This window comes from Salvia miltiorrhiza, chromosome 2 (genome assembly GCF_028751815.1).
Source record: "Salvia miltiorrhiza cultivar Shanhuang (shh) chromosome 2, IMPLAD_Smil_shh, whole genome shotgun sequence".
Classification (NCBI taxonomy): Eukaryota; Viridiplantae; Streptophyta; class Magnoliopsida; order Lamiales; family Lamiaceae; genus Salvia; species Salvia miltiorrhiza.
In genome coordinates, this window is record NC_080388.1 from 22,313,611 (window position 1) to 22,319,960 (window position 6,350).

Here is a 6,350-nt window from a genome sequence, read left to right on the forward strand (position 1 = left end):
CAATAGCAAATAGTTCATCTCCCGTTGGAGTTCAAATGGATGCAGAAAAATTTAAATACGACCAAGCGGGATAAGGACTCAATAAGTCTACTCTCATGACTACTCTAGCGATGATACGCGCGGTCCCGGTGAAAGTACCTCTATTACGAAGTACAATTGGTCAATAGTATCTATGCATCCCATGAGGTCTCCATTATACGTTCGTCCTATTAGGGTCGTGTCTATAAATTGCGATGAAATCTCTAACTCTCGTCGTATTATCTCAACAGTTGGTTTCTCTGCTCCTCTCCTTCATCTTCTTCTCGGTTTATGTTCCTTCGGTTCCCTCTTCTTCTCGGAGGTATACTATAAAGGAAAAGGAGTTATATAACTATCGACTTCTAAACTAACCGTTCGTCATTACAAAATATAAATCCTCGTTTTCTCACTTCACTTCTATATCTCATGTGCGATCTCAGAATTCTAAAAATTCTCGTCTACTCTATTTCTCGTCTATCATCGTTCGTAATTCTCATCAATCTCTATTTCTCATTTATCATCAAGCATCAACATCATCATCATTCTCAAAGCTCTGATAAAGATAGTGAAACTCACTAATCATTAACATCTTTGTATATATATATATAAGGAAAAATTGCCTCTCTCTCGAGGTCTTTTACAAAAGTAGGATCCTATATACAAAGGTCCTAACACTAAAATGATGCTTTAACTATACAAGCATCATAGGTACTATGTACCTATAGATATATACTATCTACACATACACACTATGCTATGCTTCTCTACCTATATATATATGTATATAACAACTATGCATCTATACAAATGTACGCGTCTACTAGATACACGTGATCGCTAGTCGTCGTCTCCTGAAATCCTGCTCGTCGCATCGTCAACTTCCATTTCCTCACTCGACTCCATCTCCTCGCTCTCGTACTCATCGATCAGTCGGTAGACGCTGTCGTCGCTCGGCTCATCCTCAACGTCAGTGTCCATCATTGGTCCAAAAACCGGCACCTCGGGAACATGTACCCATGTCTCGACTCCGTCGGCTGTAGTATGACGCTGCAATGGCTGAGTCCGTCCGTAGCCGACCGTCATCTCTAGAGTCTCCTCATCCGGGTCCTCCTCATCACTGTCAAGGTGTGCGGGCCGAGAACTTTCCTCCTGGGCGTCTCGGGACGGTTGGTATAAAATCGAGTGTAAATACGTCTGAAAAGCCAAAGTGCCCAGCTCAGGCAACGGGGCAACCCTCGGATAAGGATCAAAGGGCACATACTGCATCTGAGGCTCAATAGAAACAATCGGCTGCGCCGACTCAACAGGTGGCAATGGCAAAGGTGCCGTCGCCAGTGTCAAATTCCAAGGCGGTAACTCGGCGCTGGGAAAAAGGAATAAGTGATAGAAACGTAAACGGGTCATGCTCTACCACTGGAGAGTACGCCTCGAAGACCATCGGCTCTGAAACATCAGGCTCAAAAGAAACTGGAATCGGATCAGCTGGAAGTAGAGGGGCAATCGAAAATGGCTCCTCGGGAAATGGGGGCACAACAACAAGCTCCCCTCCGTGGGCTGGTCCCCCCGACTCTCCATACGGCGGTGAAGGTGACTCGCCATAAGCAAAGTAGCGGTGGCTCAAAGTCGCGATGAAGCCACGAAAATCGGCGCTCACGAAACGCCCGAACTCAGTCCTCAAGATATGTTGCGGCACCAGCGAAGCCGCCTAGTTTTGCCACTCGGGTGGCAGCTGTGGAATTAGGTGAGTGATGGCCTCAGCCTCGTCAATCCTGTGGATACTAGCCTCCAACCAACAACGGTGGTAATGCGCTAGAAATTCTCCAAGAGTATCGCCCTCTCTCGGTCCAGTAGTCCTGAACCAATGGCGCATCGCCTCGCTATATCGTCTCTGTACCGCTGCCTCTTCTCGACTTCATCCTCGTTTGGTACGGTAGGGCATCGGCTATACTAGCCTCAACATCTCTCCTCGTATTCCACATCAATTGCCTCGTATCAGAATCCATCATCTCAAACAATTTCGTCATCAAAACAATACATAACTCATTAGTGAATCAAACTCAGCTCTCAACAGGAAAGCAACAAGAAACAACATCAACCTCTTACCTCATTAAGCCGGAGGAGATGGGGTGCTGGGGTTTCGTTTCGAACTGACTCTCAAACTAGCCTAAGAATTCAAATTAGACTAGTACTCAAGTTTAATAGAGTAGAAGCAATCAAAGGTTCAACTCAGTCAAGCAATAGACTCAGAGCAGATGACCTGCTCTGATACCACCATGTCGCAGCCCGATTCCCGACACTAGTGATAGTGGGGTACGAGTATCAATACGACTATTTTTAAAAGAATAAAAGATAAGAAGAATAGGTCGAACATCAAGCGGAAGCTCGCATCAGAGCATGCTAAGGAAAATCATCATAAATTAACCCAAGGGTAAAATCGTTAATGTCATCATAACTTCGTAAATATCAGGAATTTCAAGATAAAAAACAAAACGGGTATCGCTCATTTTTCGTAAGGAATCATAATATGCAGAGTATCGCGGCAAAAGGCGAATCGATTATATGTATGAAGACATATAACCGTGAGTACATTGCTTAATTTCAAAAGAAAATCAAAGTATATCACTCCTCAAGACTTGATCGTCAAAAAGGAAATACGATAAAGTAAATACATCCTCCAACAACTCCCCACCAGCACCAGACCAATCTCGCTCCTCGCTTAGTCTGCACATTTAGAAATACATGCAGGGCGTGAGTACATAATACTCAGTGGGCAAACGCCGAAAATCAAGAAAGGTGCTCTTAGAGCTATAGGTTTGAAACTTGCCACATCTCAGCAATACACATGAATAAATTTAGCGTAAATGAACCTGTGTAAGCAGTTTTAATAAACATCATAAAGAAATGAATGAATGACAGCTGTCAAAGATTTCAACATGCATGTACCACATCTACAACTCATCATCATCAAAGGTACTGAGAAGTAGGCCTTCTTCTCGAGCACCGTGACCGGCCGACCCGAAGACGGCTCACGGTCACCTCTGTGTACACAACCCTGCTTGTGGCAGGATCCGAATTCGTCTCATCTCATCAGAAGAGGGTAACATACAAGCTCAACATCAAAAATTGGCAAGTCAAACAGTTCTCAAATATCATTTATCTCAAGACATTTGACAATTCATAACATCATCAAATCATTTTAGATAGCTCGAATGATATATGTATCTCAAAATATTGCCCACCTGAAGTCCTTCGCTAGTTTCGGAATGAAAACAGGCGACTTACTTCTTCGTCTCGCTCGGTCTTCATAATTCATCATCATCGTCAACGAAGGTTCATGTGATAAAACAAACCTTAGTTAGAACTCATTACTAAAATCCAATCTCGTCTCAACGATAACTTCTCACTCAACGTCTATTTACCCAATAAAACTCAATCCCTAGGTATACTCAACTTCTAAGGATTCACACATCCTACTCTCGACTTAACTCTCAACTCGGATTATACTCATAGCAATCAAGCACATAAACAAGCATGAACACATAAGCATATAAAATTCACACATAGATAAGTCAAAAACAACATTCACACTGCACTGACTCGACTTCAAAAATTAACCTGTTCTGACTCCGACATCTCCTGGACTCGAGACTCATACCAAAAGAAAGGTCTTCGAGTCTAGTTTCATATACAAAAAAGTCGAGTCAAAATCTCCAAAATTAACACTCAACAACATTCAAACACATTATAAAACGCATCATACCCAAATTAACTCTCCTCTTTTACATCTTAACTCAAATCTCAAGGGAAACGTTTCAACGAACGCATCAATTCAATTCTCTTTTCATTCTTATGCTCAAAATTACCCAAACACTCATTAATGACCTCATACATCATATAACTCATTTTACACATATAAATCCCCTTTTTATCATGTAAACTAAACTCTAATGATAACTCATGTATCAACGCAAACTCTTAACAAAAGCATGACAAACGTTCACATAATGATCATAAATCAATTAGACCTCATTTTATCATTCATTGCCTTCTCAAAATATGAAAACTCAAAAACTCATTCAAACTAAACTAAGTCCAAATTTTACTTAGCTTACAATAGACTTGATCAAACATACTAAAACACTAATATCATACTCAATTTCATATATCTTAAACCAAATCACTTAATAGACACATAGACAAGAAAGTCCTAATTTTTATTAAACTAAACTCTTTGAAATTTTATAAACACACACGGATCTTTAATCTCATCATATATCTATCAATTTTAATCATTTAAACTCACATATACTCCATCAATTTACAAATTAGAGCATAGATACACATATCCCTAATTTTAGTAAACCAACTCATATCAAAATCATCAATTGACATCATCAATTCATCATTTAAACCATCAACTCAAAAGTTCCCAATTTTGGGTAAACTAAACTATATCAAACTTTCACATCTCTAAGCACATACTTCACAACACCCATCAATCATCAACAAACATCATATAAAACTCATTTTTCACCCCAAATCAAGAAAAGAAAAAGAAATTTTTTTGAATGGTATGAGACCCATATTTTCGAAAATTTAGAAAAAAAAATGAAGGGGGTGATTTTCTTGCTTCAAACTCTCAAGAATACTCACATACAATCTCATACAAGTCTAATCTATGAATATGGAGATCACTTACCCAAGTTTACACCAAATATCAAACTTTCTCTCTCTAGTCTTGAAGTCAATCTTCAAGGATCTCCTTGGATTCAAGTTGATAGGAGGTGTTTAGGTAAGATTTTGATGGTGATTTATGTGTTTGGTATATTTTTGTGAAGCTTCGGAGGTCTCATCTATGGTTAACAATGGTGGAAAGCGAGAGGTGAGGAAGATGAGTGTTGGGCGAAAATGATGAGTGAGGGAGAGAGAGGTGGTCGAATGTGGTGAGTGAGGGAGAGAGAATTTGCTTTACAAGATATGAATTGATCTTGTGATCTTAAAGAAAGATTTGTAAATCTTATGGAATATATGCAATTAATGCATTGATCTCTCTCACTCTAATCTCTACACTTCTCTCTCTAATCTCTACACTTTCAATCTCTACTCTCTCAATAAACACACTCTCAATCTCTACTCTCTCAATCTCCACACTTGGCAATTTGTGGCATTTAATCATATGGTAGAGAAATTAAAATAAAGTGTGAGAAGGGTGATTAAATAGAAATCACAATAACTATGAAAATGTTACTCATTAATAAGGTACCATAGTATAATTATTCATGTGACCAAAATAAAATAATTATAGCACTAATATTAGTGCACTCACTCAATTATAATATTCCTCTATGTAGGAAAAATAATTTAAAAAAAAAATCCTGCTTGGAAAAATTTCCATAAACCGGCATCATTCGATTTCTCGGTAAAAATAAACTGCACTTGCTTTGGAAACTTAATCAAAATTCCAAGTGCTAAAGTCTCAAATATAAATCATAATAAATTGGTCACAATGACACACATCACAAAAATCACATAATCAATCAGTCACGTAAATTCACATAACGTCACATCAAAGCAGTCGGCAAACACAAACAGACTAAACGTCTCTCTGACCGACTCTTTTCATCAAGGTTCCCACTCTTTCTTCCTCGACTCTATATCAAACTCATTATTCCTATTTTCTTAATAGGACAGTCAATCTTTGTTAAGTCGGTATCTGGTAATTCTATTCCCGGTAGTCGGAAATAAAATAAAATCTCAACTCAATTCAATCAGCATCTCTATCTCAACTCATTTCTCAAATCTCATCACTCTAATTCCATCATCGGTTTATTCACTCGTATCTCTATTTAAAAGACAAACTGTCTTATCTACTCATAAAAAAAAGTAGTCTCGTATTTCGACATCTCAGTACTCTCAATAGTGTTAAGACACTATCTCACAACATGAGGAAAAGTACGGGGTGTTACAGAGTTGCTGAGCATTTTGGCATCGTTGGGAGCAGTTTTTGGAGTCAAGCTCACGGTCGCCGCCGTCTTACGGCGGCCGCCATCAAGACGTCGATCGCGGCCCCACGGCGCGCGCCGTGCATTTCCGTGGAAGATCATCGAAGGCAGTACACGGTGGCCGCCGTCCCACGGCGGCCGCCGTCCCTGGCGTTTTCGGCAGTTATGTTTTTGCCGTTTAAAAGCCCATTTTTAGGGTTTTCACCCTATTCTCGACCCCAGCAGCCTCTAAGGCGATTTCCACACTTTTTCCTTGGGTTTTAGAGATTCAAAACATCAACAATAGCTCTTGGATTCATTGGATCACCGTTTATGTCAATTTACATTCCA

The 6,350-nt window shown here is 39.7% G+C and overlaps 1 long non-coding RNA gene across 1 annotated transcript; it reads right to left on the minus strand.

Annotated features, from left to right (window-relative positions):
- Nucleotides 1-2,609: 2,609 nt before the first annotated feature.
- Nucleotides 2,610-4,955, minus strand: LOC131011590 (uncharacterized). Its single transcript, XR_009097036.1, has 3 exons — nt 4,718-4,955; nt 3,258-3,318; nt 2,610-2,739 (listed from the first exon to the last, which is right to left on the minus strand). It is a non-coding gene; the product is annotated as an uncharacterized LOC131011590 (long non-coding RNA).
- Nucleotides 4,956-6,350: the final 1,395 nt, after the last annotated feature.